Below are 16,934 nucleotides of genomic sequence, written 5' to 3'. Positions count from 1 at the left end.
GAGTTCTTTATAAATTTTGGATATTAGCCGTTTGTTGGATACAGAATTAGTAGAGATCTTTTCCAATCTTTAGGTTGCCATTTTGTCCTAATGACAGTGTCCTTTTCCTGCATATAAAAAGCACAGCTCAGCAACAAAGACAGAGACTACTGCAGAGTAAAGGACTAGAAAAAAGATTTCCAGGAAAATGGTCCCAAGAAACAAACTGGAGTAGCCATTCTAACATCCAATAACAACAAAAACAACAGAAAGCCCACATATTCATGGCAATTTATCAAGTCAATGTGATAACTTGGCCAGGGAAGAAATAGAGAAATTAAAGACTTTCTAGAATTTAATGAAAATGAAGGCACAACATACCCTAACTTATGGGACACAATGACAGCAGCAGTAAGAGGAAATTTCATAGCACTAAATGCTTCCATAAAGAAATTGGAGAGATTCTGTATTAGCAACTTAATAGCACAAGTGAAAACTTTAGAACAAAAAGAAGCAAACACATCCAAAAATGAGTAGATGGCAGGAAATAGCCAAACTCAGGGATGAAATCAACCAATTAGACATGAAAAGAATGATACAAAGAATCACAAAGACAAGAGCTGGTTCTTTGAGAAAATCAACATGATAGATACACCATTAGCCAAACTAACTAAAGGGTACAGAGATAGTATCCAAATTAACAAAAAGCAGAAATGAAGAAGGAGACATAACAGAAACTGAGGAAATTAAAAAAATCATTGTATCTTACCACAAAAGCCTATACTAGACAAAACTGGAAAATCTAGATGAAATGGATGACTTTCTAGAGTGATACCATGTACCAAAGTTAAACCAAGATCAGGTAAACCATCTAAACAATCCCATAAATAGAAGCAGTCATTAAAAACCTCCCAATCAAAAAAGGTCCAGGGTTAGGTGGTTTTAATTCGCACCCCCTCTTTGAAAAGCTGGATATCTCTGGTATCTCTGTGGTAAAGGTAACATGGCAGAGTGTCTTATTATAATCTGTGGGATGATACACTGCAGTGTTGGAGCTGTGGATCTTTTAGAGCAGAGATTTTATCGCTGCAAGGATAGGGAAGAAGTAGGAGAAGCCGCACAGAGTGTGAGTGTATGGCCGAGCATCCATAAGACGTTCTTAAGGGTGCCCGAAGATCTATATTTTTTGGTCAGTCTGTGAGAGTTAATGAACTATGTCAAGGAACTCTACATGTAATCCTAACAATTAGGTTTCCCTTGGCCCCTCCTCCCCCCGTGTTTAAAGTTCTACAAACTAGAGAGATAGATGGCCTTTAGAGTTTTACTTCTGTCCTTTGGGAATCAGTTCTTTGGTACATGGGTGTCCTTAGTGTTGCAATGTCCTGTGAGAGTGGCACTATCAGAAGGTGTGGCCTTGTTGGAGTGGGTGTGTCACTGTGGGTGTGGGCTTTCAGACCCTCATCCTAACTGCCTGAAAGTCAGTATTTCTACTAGCAGCATTCAAATAAACATATAGAACTCTCAGCTCCTCCTGTACCATGTCTCCCTGGATGTTGCCATGTTCCCACCTTGATGATAATGGACTGAACCTCTGAACCTGTAAGCCAGCCCCAATTAAATGTTCTTATAAGAGTTGCCTTGGTCATGGCATCTGTTCACAGTAGTAAAACCCTTACTAAGACAGTAGTGCATGCTCTAATCTCAGCTTTCAGAAAGATAGGATAAGGTGAATAGCACCAGGGCAGTATGCACTGCACAGTGAGAGCCGTCCTCCCCACTTGCCACACCCAACCACTTCAAACCAATAGATGAATTAAAGCAAGGTGAGTTTAAATGTCATTGAAGATGACATGGTATTTACTGATCATGAACTCGTGATAGATCTTATGTCCCATGTAGAGTTCGTGCTTCCTTGGTTCTCCAATCCATTCCTACTTATTCTAGGCACACAGAAGGTCTATGTCGTCTGTTTAGTATAAGATACCCATTTTTTTTTACTTTACCTGTTCTAATTTGTGTGTTCCTCTATTTTTTTAAATTGTTGGATTTAATAATCTTTTAAATAATCACAAACACCCACTTGTTTTTCTGAGACAGTTTACAAAATATTTGAGAAACAACTAAGGAGGTATGCTGAATGCAATCCAAAGATTCCCTTCTTCTTTTTTCTTTTTTTCATCTATACTTTCTTTATTGGTAAGATGTCTACATTTTTTTAAATTGGATATTTTATTTGTTTACATTTTGAATGTTATCTCTTTTCCTGGTTTCCCCTCTGCAACCCCTCTTTCCCATTTCCTCTTACCCTGCTTCTCTGTGGGTGTTCATCCACCCAACCACCCACCCACTCCCACCTCACTGCCCTAGCATTCCTCTACACCGGGACATCAAGCTTTCACAGGACCAAGGGCCTCCCCTCCTGTTGATGCCAGATAAGGCCCCTTCAGCTCCTTTAGTCTTTCCCCTAACTCCTCCACTGGGGTCCTTGTGATCAACCTGATGGTTGGCTTTGAGCATCTGCATCTGTATTGGTCAGGATCTGGTAGCGCCTCTCAGGAGACAGTTGTATCAGGCTCTGTATCATCAAGTACTTCTTGGCATCAGCAAGAGTATGTTTGGGTTTGGTGGCTGCGTGTAGGATGGATCCCCAGGTGGGGCAGTCTCTGGATGGCCTTTCCTTCAGTCTCTGCTCCACTCTTTGTCCTAGTATTTCCTTCAGACAGGAGCAATTCTGGGTTAAAATTTTGGAGATGATTGGGTGGCCCCATCTCACAACAGAGGGGGAGGCATGCCTAACCTCTGGATATGATCTTGACAAGTTCTCCCTCCCCTTTGTGGGGTATTTCAGCTAATATCATCCCCATGGGGTCGTGGGAGGCTCTTGCTTTCCTGGCATCTGGGTCTTTCTGATTGCTACCCCCACTTCCTCATCCCCCATTTCTACACAGCTCTGTTCAGTTTCCTGACCCTCTGTACATCTCCATCTCCTCTCATTCCTGATTCTGCCCATTTCCCCTCCCCCTCCTCTCTTCCTCCAGGCCCTCCCATCCTTTAATTCCCTTGATTATTTTGTTCCCTCATCTAAGTAGAACTGAAGCATCCACTCTTTGGTCTTCTTTCCTCTTGAACTTTATATGGTTTGTGAGTTATATCGTGGGCATTCCAAGCTTTTTGCCTAATATCCACTTATTAGTGAGTACCTTCCATGTGCGTTCTTTTATGATTGGGTTACCTCACTCAGGATGATATTTTCTAGATCCATCCATTTGCTCGCAAATTTCATGAAGTCATTGTTTTTGATAGCCGAGTAGTACTCCATTGTGTAAATGTACCACATTTTCTGTATCTATTCTGGGCACTTTCCAGCTTCTGGCTATTATAAGGCTGGTATGCACATAGTGGAGCATGTGTCCTTGTTGTATGTTGGAGCATCTTTTGGGTATATGCTCAGGAGTGGTATAGCTGGGTCCTCAGGTCCTATGTCCGGTTTTCTGAGGAACTACCAGACTGATTTCCAGAATGGTTGTACCAGCTTGCAATCCCACCAGCAATGGAGGAGTGTACCTCTTTCTCCACGTCCTCACCGGCATCAGGAGGTATACTGAATGCAATCCAAAGGTTCCTTTCTTGCAGATTTCCCTCTCAATCTTGGACTAGGTCATTGTTTGAAGCCCCACAGACCACAACCAAGAAAGTCAGCACTGCTCTTTTCCATCAAAGCCAGGTTGAATCCCACATGTTGAATAACTATGACATTTTACACATGTGGCAGCAAGACGGGGAGCTCCCTGGAGGCTATCATGGAAATCATGGCAGTTTAGACACTGTACCATCACAGTGAATGATTTAGGCTCTTATTGTATAGACCTGTACTCTCGAGGGGGTAGAGGGAAAGTGGTAAATATGAATTCTGTACAGAAACATAATCACAATGGAAATAAAATAGGAAACAAATCTTGTCATTTTACATTTGAAACTTCCCATATAATTAATGGGCAAATGCAAAGCCTTAAATTGTCCTCATAAAATGAAAATTGTCATTGTGAAAAACTTTATTCCTCTCATTTAATAAGAATTGTTAGGCTTTTGTTTTACAGGGGAAAGGGGATCAAAGGCATTAAAGACCAATAATTTAAAGTCAAAACAATGTTTTACTGGGTTTTCATAATTAAAATAGATCAAGGACTTTTTAAAGTTCAGAAACAGAAAGTGAAAAAAATTTAAGAAGACACAGCATGAAAGAGAGGAAAATTCAAATAACTACAAGTCTTTACCTAAAATAGCAGAGCCCCTCCCCTCCCCCCCACTGTGCTTGATAGGAAAGCAGAGATGAATCATTTTCATTAACTAAGCGTATTCTAATGTTCTGTCAGCTCAATGGAAATCCTGTTACAGTCCCTGGTGGGATCATTTAAGCTAGTACTCTTATGTGGTTCTGCACATAAATATCTTCAGAATTTTAACCAAGATCCAAATCAAACAAAATTAGTTAATTTCATCTTTCAGTAAGACATTGTTCAACTAACGCACAGGTGTACTATTTGGAAAGATGCCAACCAGAAAATACTTGAAACCAAGTATGGAGAAATTACCAGAATTTACTAAAGAGCATAGGTTAGAGTTTTAATTACTTAAAGAGCAATTTATTCAAATAGCCAGAAGGGGTTTTCATCTCAACTGAAAATGTTTAGGTAGGTTCCATTTTCCTTTCCCTTACTCTACAATGTAAATCTTTTTGTGTTTTATTTCCTCTCTCAAAGTACCATATTGCTTTTTTGGGTTATGCCAATAAGTACAAAGTTCCTTTGAGTTGAAATATGGGCAAACACGAAAAACACTCACTTGCTTCCCAGATACTCATGACTCTTCTGTCTACAGCTCCAAGGATAAATGATACTCCTGCTGCTTTGTTCTCTGAAATCAAGCTGAAACTCTCTGAAGATTAGATTTTCTTGCAGGGCTTCCAATAATAATACTCGACCACACAAAGCATAGATGTAGCAATTGTTTCGGATAAAAATACTGTGTGGCACTTGGGCATTTGTCATCATCCAGTGCTTTAACTGGTTTGTCTTCATCAGAACCCCGTGTAGTTGCAGAAGTTCATCATTCTCACATCATAGTCTTGGACTCTAACCATGACACTGTGCTTGTCTCTGCCACTTGGACCCAGCTGGATTGGATAGATTGTGCAAAATGCTCCTTCCGCCCTTTCATTTCATCTCACAACGCTTGAAATGGAAGAAAGCTGCGTCTGTGTTTTATTTATTTATTTTTAAATCACAGTAAGATGAGCTCAGTTGTCTTACCTTTACAAAGATACCAGGGGATGCAACTCCAGGTTTTCTTCCTTTAATTCTGGGCCACACGATCTGGGAACATCCTTATTGGTTATTGCAGAAAGTCTTTTTGATTAAAAAATTGTCTACAAAGAAAGAATATGTTATGTACAGGGAAATAGATGCAATCGGACATCATCATCTGAAGAGAGATCTGTCAGACCCAGAGAAGCATACGCTACATGTTTTCTCTTGTGGGTTCCAACTTCAGAACAATATATAAAATCACATCTGTGTATAGAACATGATAGGAATGAGATTGTCTGTGGAAATCAGTAGAGATAGTGATGGGGAGGAAGGAAGAGAAGTTAGGGGGTTAAATATGGTTAAAGTATATAGGATGCATGAATGAAGATGTCTTTATGAATCCTATTGCTGTGTGCAAGAAATACATGTCAATAAAACGAGAGGTGTAAAGCACTTGTTTTACAAGCATAAGGGTCTTAGTCTGATCCTCTGAACTTAGATACAAATGCTGGTCATGGTGTGACACCAGTATAAGCCCAGCACTTGGGAGGCTTGGTAGCCAGCTGATCTAACCTAATTGCTGAGTTCTGGGCCAATGAAAGATTCTGTCTCAAAAAAAGATGATGTCATCTGAGGTAGTTTTCCAGCTCCCACATATATGCACTATGTATGTATATATATATGTATATATATATATATGTGTGTGTGTGTATATATATACACACACACACATAAAAGATAGCTCAGACATAAGATGGGCTTTGAATATTTAAATTAAATAAATTTAATTTTAATTAAAATTAAAGCATTTGGAAATATTTTTCCCAATGTAAGAGGAAATGAATAAAATATTTCAAACAGAATTGAGCATTATTACTTGATTGAAATGAATAATAGAATACAATCATGTTCCACATCCTTGCCTCTGAATCTAAAGCTTACTTTGTGTTTTCTTTAGAGAATGCCACAGAATAGTTACCATATCAGTCAGCATTGGAAGGGTTTGCAATGATATCACATTGATCATCATTCCCCCCGAGGAAAGATTTTCCTATTCTTCTGCCCGTCCAGTGTGCACTAACCAAGGAGTGGGTGGGAGAGGGGCCTCTGCTTCAAGTTTCTGCAGATGGATCTGTTAGGTGTTTGTATAGTGCACTCCATGCGCTGATGCAGAGGCCAGCGATATGCCTCTGTTCTTCTGGGATTGGAATTGCAAGTGGTATTTTGGACCAGAGCACTGGGCAGAAGCACGTTAAAAGAAAGGCAAGTAGAGAATGTAATTGAGTGATATTGTTTCTGCTTGGATAACTCGATCTTTGTACCACTTGCCATACATATGATGTCATATATAACCATGTATGGATATATATGAATACACACATACACACATTTGGATAAATGCATGTGGTAACTACTATAATGTTCTATATATACATAGTGCCTTTTCAGTACATTGAACTTATATTTGTGAAAACTAACAGAATGAAAGTATACAGTTCCCCTTTGATATCTGTGGTGGTTTGAATGTGTTTGGCCCAGGGAGTGGCCCTATTAGGAAGTGTGGCCTTGTTGGAGACAATGTCGGGGTGGGCTTTCAGGTTCTCCTTCTAGCTGCCTGCAAACAGTCTGCTCCTGGCTTCCTAATGATGAAGATGCAGAACTCTCAGCCCCTCCGGCACCATGCCTGCCTGGATGTTGCTATGCTCCTTTTTGCCTTGATGATAATGGACTAGACCTCTGAACCTGTAAGTCAACTCCAATTAAATGCTGTCCTTTATAAGAGTTGCCTTGGTCGTGGTGTCTCTTCACAGCAGTGGAAACCCTAAGATATTATCCATGATCATCAATTCAGAGATGAATTTCCACTGGGATTCCATTAGCTGTAGAGAATTGGAAGGACAACAGAGAACTATTTTGATGTGTTCTTTGTGAACCCTCTGCCATCAGTCTATTTTTTTTCTTTTCTTTTCTTTTTTTTCTTTTTTCGGAGCTGGGGACCGAACCCAGGGCCTTGCGCTTGCTAGGCAAGCGCTCTACCACTGAGCTAAATCCCCAACCCCTGCCATCAGTCTATTGACCTGGGGCTCATCAGCTGCTCCTTGCGTGCTCAGGCAGAATCTTCACTGTACAGTGACTCTGAGGTACTGGCACCGTATACATTTCGGTGACATCACACACGTTCCGTTGGTGTGTGGTCGGGGCCACTGTCACACCGTCTTTGGATCACTGACATCTGGTTGGCACTCATATCCCTTCACTAAAACTATTCTTGCTGAGTTCCTGCATGAGCCCCTGATTCCCAAGTCCCACAGATCTAGACCCTATGCTGGTCTTTTCGACTGTGGTGTGTAACAGATGATACCATTGCTTCTTTTCGGAACCATTGCTTTACGGCCTGTCGCTTCTCTCATTCATCTCAAGCCATCTGGCCACATCCACTCTCCCTTGTGGGATCTTCTTTCCTTGCCTTAGGTATTGGGGCTCCTTGGGAATCCATCCATGGTGCTCTGTCTTTCTTACAACTGTTCATGTGTTCTCTGGCTAGACCCTGTGACAGAAGGAACCTGTGCTGAGGTCAAATGTCTGGAGTCGGAGGCCTGTTGCAGCTTAGAGAGGAGTCAGAGACTATCATGCTCCCAGCTTATGTCTCTGTCTCACATGTAACTGAACTGAAGCAACAGAGGAAAATCTGGGGGATTTTGGTAACCGACAGCACAGACCCAGAGATAAGTGAATTGTAAAGTTCTTATGGAGCAGTGAAGAAAGCTCCAACTAATGCCAGAAAAACAGATGGCCTGCATATGTGGGACAGTTCATTGTCCTCCCATCTTTGTGGCATCTTCCAAACCTTCCTGACTCCTGTATGGGAAACCTCAGCTCTCCAGATGTCAGCCTTGTAATCCTCTATTTTAGAAACCAGGAGGGAGATTTCCTTGTTAAAGAGGCATGGTGTGAGTAAAGGCTTTCAGCGCCCGAGAGGGAAAAGAAGAGGCTTAAGGATAGGTGTGGACAAGTGTATGGGCTGGTGAAAGGCCCCTGGAAACCCGTGGGATTCTTTTCTAAATTGAACAATAGCTGACATTCACAGAGCAAAGTATGAGGGGAAACACACAAGCCCTGTTTGATGCAGAGTACTCAGAGATATTTCAAGGATGAGGTGGGTCTCAGAGTTTATTTCCCTACGACTGTCTGATGCGGAGCCTGGAGCTTGCTAGCAGCGGAAGCCAGCCCCTCTGCAAACTGTGGCAAAATATTGTGGCTGTGGTTATCCAAGTTCTGGCAGTAACTGTTGCTATCTTGGGGGATCTTGAGGGTTTTATATAGTTATAACCATTAATAATCAGGCTCCACTTGGAATGGGAAAATCAAAATGCTCAGAAACACTGAGTGATGCTCCTCTCTCCGGAATCTCTGTTGAACTTTAAACACTCCTCTGAAGTGTTCTGTCCTCTAGAATGCCTTTCTCATCCCAGAAGACCACATTTTTCAGTTCTTTCCTGGTGCGCCCTTTGTGTTCTTTTCTACTGCACGCGCATGTGTGTGTATGCACATATGTTTGTGGATGCACATGGAGGACAGAGACTTGATGTCCTGTTTCTTCCTCTATAACTGTCCACCTTAGTTTCTGAGGTGGGGTCTCTCACTGAATTTAGAGTCTCACTGATTTGGCCAAACCGGTTGACCAGCAAGCCTCGGGGATCCTTACTTTCTGCCTCCTGCGAGCTGAGGTCACAGGCACAGCTTGTCATGCATAGCCTTTATTCATGTGGGAGCCAGAGCATGTGAACGACTCCCTAACTCACACATCACTTTCTTAGATATATTCTTATCATTTATTAGCTCACTGGTTCTCAACTTCCTTAATGCTGTGACCCTTTAATACAGTTCCTTATGTTGTGGTGACCCCCCACCCCAACCATCGAATTATTTTTGTTGCTACTTCATAACTATGGCTTTGCTATTCTTATAAATTATAATGTAGATATCTAACATGCAACCTCAGTATAAAAGGGTCAATGAATCCCACAGGGGTCACAATCCACAGGGGCTGACTGTCATGGATGCTGGGAACTGTACTTGGGTCCACTGGAAGAACAGAAAGCACTCTTAATCTCTGAGCCATTTGTCCAACCCCACACCAGTTGGTTTTGTACTTTAAAACTTCTTTCCCACAATTGTTGTTAGTAACAGGGAGTTTGGCTCTGGTTCTTTTTACATAGAAGAAAAAAGTCCTCCAGTAAAGGAGAGAGAGAGAGAGAGAGAGAGAGAGAGAGAGAGAGAGAGAGAGAGAGAGAGAGCACTTGTGTGTTTGTGTGTTGCATAGAACCAAGGACAGGATGGAAAAAAAAACCCAGCTTCCCCAAGCTTAGCACCCCAAGTTGGCAGTTCCAGGGCTGCTTTTGTCTTACTTCATTAGGCTGTTGACAAATAAACACACGGAAACCATCCACAGCTGGCCACTGATTGCATCTCCCCTCAAAGGCCCAGTGGACCCCGTGTCTTCTGTGAAGAATTATCTTAATCCCTCATTGACATATAACCCACCTTCACATTTTCCAAGATTTCTTAGTCACGATCTTCAGAAGGTTTTGACTGCTGTTCTTTCAACATGCCTTTGCACAGTGTTTGTTTCTCTCTTCCCCTCAGTCCTGTGGTGACTAGAGGCAGAATGTTGGCTGAGCAGGCCTCCAGCTACATCATACTTAAGATATAAGCTGAACCCCCTTGTTTCCACCAAGCAGCTCCACCATCCAGGAGGCATCTGTGCAGATTATGAGTTAGCCTTTCTTCTCAGTAACATGCATAAAAGTAGAACCACCTCACTGACATGGAAAACTTTTAAGGTGTCTGTGTTCCTAGGTCTCCCATCCCCCTGAAACACTGCTGGCTACATAATGGGCCTTGATCTAGCTTCCTCCTCTCATTGACTGAGAGTCTAGCAGCCTATATTCTGCAGCACGATGGACTAATGTCTTCCCTATGTGTTTAGAATCTTAGTAATTAGGATCATCCTTAGAAGAATGGGGAAATGATGGCTCAAGTCATTTTTCTTGTAGGTGAGCAACATTGGTTGAGAAATGCTCAACCAATCTAGGATCTAGGGCTCACAGAAGAAAAATGAGAACCGAGTCATCCAGTGTGACCCCTAATCCTCATAAGCAGTGCCCGTACAGCCTAGACAACTGAGGATTTATCAGGAGGCCAATGAAGCCTACCCATCATGCTCCCTCACTTGCCTGAGGAGGGGAACATAATCCTCAAAGAGAGAGATTATCAATAAAGGCACCGCTGTAACTTCTTTAAGACACTGAATACACATAGAAAATACTTGCAGGTCTTTGTCAATGACCAAGATCTGGCACCTAATCTTATATTTCTAATTGCTATTGAAAGGCATCCCTCTTCTATTCGAGAAGCCTTCAGACATCACCATGTAATAGACTTGACTTACATGAGACATTGCTGATGACATGGGAATGCAGTAATACTGGGAAGTGTTCTCTGCTTTGAGGTAGCATATGCTTTAATGAAAGAAACATGGACAATAAAAACATATGCATATATATGACATTTAAATTCATATCATTTATGTGGTAAGGGAAACACACATTCAGAAAGGGAATGAGAGTAGACCTGAAGGAAACTAGTAAGATTTGAGGGTGAGGATTCTCCAAAGAGAAACATCAAATACAAAAAGCACAGAGTCGGAATGTAACTTTTTTCTTTTTGGAGAGATGATACAAATCCATAAAATTTATGAAACAGTAGTTTGCAGGATATTCACAAATTCAGTTAACCATCACTACCATCCAATCACAGAACACCTTCTTTACCTAAGAGGAAACCTTGTAGCAACATTATTCAGTAGCGACTAATTACATACTCAGCAGATAATGATTGGATAAGTTAAATGTTGCATATCCACATATTGGATGATATTTAGCAATACTAAGAAAGGTAATGTTGATTTTTGGTATGTCATAGGTAAACCTTGAAGATATCATATTTTGAGTACAGGAAACTAGTCAGAAAGAGTCACATGCTGTGTGATGTCATTTATACAAAATATCCAAAAAGTACAAATCTATAGAGGTAGAAGATGTCTTTTATTTTTAACTTACTTACATTACATCCCACTCACTGCTCCCTTCCAGGTCACCCTCCCAATTCTTTCTCCTTCCCCTCTCCTCTTCTCTCCTGAGTAGGTGGGGGCCCCTGGGTCTCTCCCCAACCTGGCATATCAAGTCTCTGCTGGGCTAGGAGCATCCTCTCCCACTGAGGCCAGATAAGACAGCCCAGCTAGAAGAACATATCCCACATACAGGCATTAGCTTTTGGGATAGCTTCTGCTCCAGTTGTTTGAGACCCACATGAAGACCAACCTGGACATCTGCTGCATGTGTGCAAGGAGGTCTAGGTCCAGCCTGTGCATATTCTTTAGTTGGTGGTTCAGTCTCTGAGATCCCCAAGGGTCTGGGTTAGTTGACTCTGTTGGTCTTCCTGTGAGTTCCTATCTCCTTCGGGGCCCATAATCCTTCCCTCTGTTCTTCTAGAAGAGTCAAAAAGTTCCATCTAAAGTTTGGCTGTGGGTTTCTGCATCTGTCTGAGTCAGTCTGGATGGAGCCTCAGCTATGCTAGACTCCTGTCTGCAAGGTCATTATATCAACACTACCTTTAATAGTGTCAGGGATTGGTGCTTGCCCATGGGATGGGTCTCAAGTTGGGCTGGTTATTGGTTGGCCATTCCCTCAGTCTCCATCCTGTACCTACATGATTTGTTGACATTATAAAGTTTGGATTGTGGGTGGGTTGGTGTCCCTATCACTGCACTGGGCTTCCTGCCTAGTTACATACAGTAGGCGGACTCTTATATAGCCAATGTTTTATGTCACAGCTAAGGTCACCCCATTGGTTCTTGAGTGCCTTCCTTATCCCAGGCCTCTGGAGATGCCTCTTTCCCCCCATCAGTTGCATATTTCTATTCATTCTCATGGCCATCTGGTCATCTATCATGTCTCTCCCCACTCCTGATTCTGAACACCCCCATTTCTCTCCCAATTTCCTCTTCTACCCACTTCCCTCCCTCCATCTGCCTCTAAGACTATTTATTCCACAGCAGAAGATATCTTAGTGGTTGTTTAGGACTGTGGTAGAAGAGGGTAAAAAGTTATGACCAAAAGGTATAGGACATTTGCTTAGAATAATTAAAAATGTCCAAAATTATGGTGATTGATTCACAATCCTTTTCGTAAAAAAAAGTTGTTGTATATGTGTGTGTCTGTGTGAAGGTGGGTACATGTGTACAGGTCCCTGCAGAGGTCAGAGGCATTGGATGCCATGGGATTCAGTACAGGTAGTTGTGAGCTACCTGGCATGGTCCTAAGAACCAAAGTTGGGTCCTCTGTGCACAGCTATTTCTCTAGTCATTGGATGCACAATTCTACAAATAGGCTAAAAGCCATTTTGATTTATGTGCACCAAAGGTCAGTTGTATAATAGGTAAATTATCATGACCCCATGAAGCCGTTTGAAACAAAAAGAAGACTCTCCATTCTTCACTAGCCACTTACTTTCCGTTCTCTCACTCCGTGCCAGCCTCTGACAACAACTCCTCTGCTGTCTAAACAGAAGTTTCAGTTTCAATCAAGTCCAGAGTGAACTTTGTAAATAGGGCCAAGTAACCGCAGTCCCCTGGAAGTCAGGTTTTGAAGGAACTATGCTATTGACAGGCACTTTCTGTGATGTCAGGGATAATATTTTAATATATTTTAGTGTGACTTCAGGCTGTTAGTTTTCAAGGTGAGCTTGGAGTTGAAGCATGTGTGACAAGAAAGCTAGGTTAGCCATAGGTTCCCCGTTCTCCCCAAACTCCAGTCTTTTGGGACAAATAAGCACTTCCTGATTGCTGTGAGACTTGGATGCATTTCCAGCATTCTGAGAACGACGACTCCAATCCATACTGCCAGTTTTAACACTGTTTTTAAGGCAGAGGATTTTGTGGTTCTCTACTCTGCCACTCTAGCAGATATCTCTTCTTTCTGTGAGCATCATGGAGGCACTGTGGCTAGGACAGAGTGGAAAGGCTGAGATCAGAATGGCTGTGGGGAGGATATAGCATGTGAGGAGTGCCTCGCAACGTATCTGGCTTTTATTCTGATACAAGGATCTATGGAGAATTTTTAAGTAGGTGGTGAATGTAAAGGCTTTGGTTGAAACAGAGCAACTCTGTTAAACTTCACGGAGGGTGTGGCAGGACAGCCAGGAGGGAGAGAACAGACCCAGATGATCTCAGAGAAATCCAAGTTGTTTCTCTTACCCGCTGGGCCTTTCATGGGACCTCTCTGCCAACTCTGTCTCTGTACTTTATTCCTTTGCAACTCTTTAATTGTGTCCCAGACAACTGGATGCTTGTCTTTGCCCAGATTATGTCCCTGCCTCAGAGACATTAAGCTTCTTGTTTCCTTTGCAGATTTGTGTGGCTCACTGTATAATGATCTGTTCAAACGTCCTTTTACCAAGGGACTGTTTTAATTTTTTTAGTGTGAAATGGCACCTTGCTCCCCACTGCTTGTCATCCCATATCCTACCCAGTGGAGTTCCCATTATCACCTGAACTCCACTTAGTGTCTTCATGTGTGCTTAACATGTATGACATAGCATCTTAATGAAGATGATGAGAGTAAGAGGAGATCAAGGACCTGGGGGGAAGTGGCATTAGGTGACATACCAGATCTGTAGGTTTTACTTCCCCTTGAGCTACAGTGAAGCAGCCTTAGAGCTACAGAATCCGAGGGTCCTTGTGAAGCCAGGGACACTGAAGGTCCTGGCAAGACATTTTGTCCAGGACTCAGGAACAAAAGGTGTCCTATAAGATGACAGGTCATGGATGCTTGCAGCCAACCATTGAACTGAGCATGGGATCTCAATGAAGGAGTTAGTGAAAGAAAGGACTGAAGGAGCTGAAGAGGTTTGTAACCCCACAAGAAGAACAACAACCAGACACCCCAGAGCTCCCAGGGACTAAACCATCAACCAAAGAGTACACATGGAACAACCCATGGCTCCAACTGCATATGTAGCAGAGGATGACATTGTCGGCCATTGATGGGAGGAGAGGCCCTTGGTCCTGTGAAGGTTTGATGCCCCGTGTACGGGAATGGCAGGGTGGGAGGCAGAAGGGAGTGGGTGGGTGGGGAAACACCCTCAAAGAAGCAGGGGTAGGGAGGCTAGGATAATGTGTTTCCGGAGGGGAAACCAGAAAAGGGGATAACATTTGAAATGTAACTAAAGAAAATATTCAATAAAAGAAAAGAAAAAGATGACAGATCACAAAACAATGCTTCATTGTTTGGACTGATACAGACCTGGGCCCAGGGAACACAGCTGGCAGGCAGAAGAGGGCTGCACTCCAGGTCAACAAGCTCCCTTGGCTGAGCACTTTCATGCCACGCATGAACTGCAGGGCCCCAGGTGGGAATCGGGCCACTTTTCAGTTCAACACCAGGTTGTGGTTTAGAGGAGAGTACAAAGGAACCTCCAGGAAGGCACAGCTTCATAACCAATTACACTGTGTTACAGACCCCAAACCCCAGACAACAAGGCAATCAGATATTGGCTCAGCTTCTCAGGACCCAGGATGTATTTGCTGTTTTAGTTGAAGTCATTTCCACCTCTCAGGTAACTGGTCAGGAGTTAAGAATGAAACATTCACAGTTCTGTACTAGAAAGCTTACTTTCTACTCTGAACAGTTTTCATGAACTGGTGATCTTCTTTTGTTATTGTATGTGTATGTATTGATGTGCATTCACGTGTAGGCAGATGACATGTGCTTCATCTCATATTCCGGAGACTGACACTGGGCATCTTCCTCCAGCATGCTCTGCTTTACTTAACTAGGCAGGAGGGTGTATACTTACTTTCCTATTGCTGTTACACACACACACACACACACACACACACACACACACACACACACACACCACATACACACACCACATACACACACACACACACACACCACATACACACACACACCACATACACACCACATACACACCACATACACACACACACACCACATACATACACCACATACACACCACACACACACACACACCACATACATACACACACACACACCACACACAAACACACACACACACACCACATACACACACACACCACATACACACACACACACACCACATACACCACATACACACCACACACACACACACATACACCACATACACACCACACACACACACACCACATACACACACACACCACATACACACACACACACCACACCCACACACAAACACACACACACACACCACATACACACACACACACCACATACACACACACACCACACACCACACACCACACACAAACACACACCACACACACACCACACACCACACACACACACACACCACATACACACCACACACCACACACACACACACCACATACATACACACACCACACACACACACACCACATACACACACACACACACCACATACACACACACACCACACACCACACACAAACACAAACACACACCACATACATACACACACATACACACCACACACCACACACAAACACACACATACCACATACATACACATACATACACACCACACACCACACACAAACACACACACACCACATACACACACACACCACACACACACACCACACACACACACCACATACACACACACACACACCACACACCACACACAAACACACACACACACCACACGCACAGAGAGAGAGAGAGAGAGAGAGAGAGAGATGCATGCACCCACACCCACACAAACACACACATGCAGTGCACACACAATGCCACTTATAGAAGAATGTGATTAATGTTTAATGTGGACTTACAGTTTCAGGAAGTGAGTCCATCATGGCAGAGAGCATGGCATCAGGAAGGCAAAATGCTGGAGCAGTAGATGAGAGCTTACATCTGATCCACAAGCATGAGGTAGAGAAAAAGAGATAACTGAGAATTGTGAGTACTTGAAACCTCAAAGCTCATCCCCAGTAACACACCCCCTCTAACAAGGCCACACCTCTCAATCCTTCCCAAACAGTTCCATTGACTAGAGGCCAAGCATTTATATATATATATACCTCTAGGGACCATTCTCATTCAAACTAACACATAAGGTCTCTTTCTGGATTTAGGACTCTCTAACTCAGCCAGTCTAGTTAGTCAGCCCATGCTGGACAGCTACCACATCTGTCCAGCTTTCTATGTGCATGCCAAGAATCTGGACTGTGGAGCTTATTCATAGGAGGAGCTCTATCCACAGAGCCAGGCTTTCTGCTTTTATGTTAAAAACAATATTTTAATTAACATACAAAGTCATGGGTTTCACTATGACATTTTTATACAAATATGTCATTGTAACTTGTTCTTACATTGATCTACCTTACCACACTTCTCCACCTTGTGCTGGTCCCCTCCTGACGAAGTAGCCTCCCTTTCTTCTGCCATACATACCACATCTATTTTGTGAACAGGTCACATGTATTTTACCATCTACTTTTCGATGAAAATGCCACGGGACACTCTGGGGAGCAGAACTTTACAACTCAATCCACAAAGCTAGAAACATGATTGACAG

General features: G+C 42.7%; 1 long non-coding RNA gene across 1 annotated transcript in view; it reads left to right on the top strand.

Annotated features, from left to right (window-relative positions):
* Window positions 1-16,934, top strand: part of LOC103692595 (uncharacterized) — a 147,261-nt gene that overhangs the window by 48,747 nt on the left and 81,580 nt on the right. The gene's annotated exons all lie outside the window — the stretch shown is intronic.

The sequence above is a fragment of the Rattus norvegicus genome, chromosome 6, assembly GCF_036323735.1.
Source record: "Rattus norvegicus strain BN/NHsdMcwi chromosome 6, GRCr8, whole genome shotgun sequence".
Lineage (NCBI taxonomy): Eukaryota > Metazoa > Chordata > Mammalia > Rodentia > Muridae > Rattus > Rattus norvegicus.
Note: the sequence above shows the minus strand (reverse complement) of the source record. Positions and strands in the feature narration are given on the sequence as shown.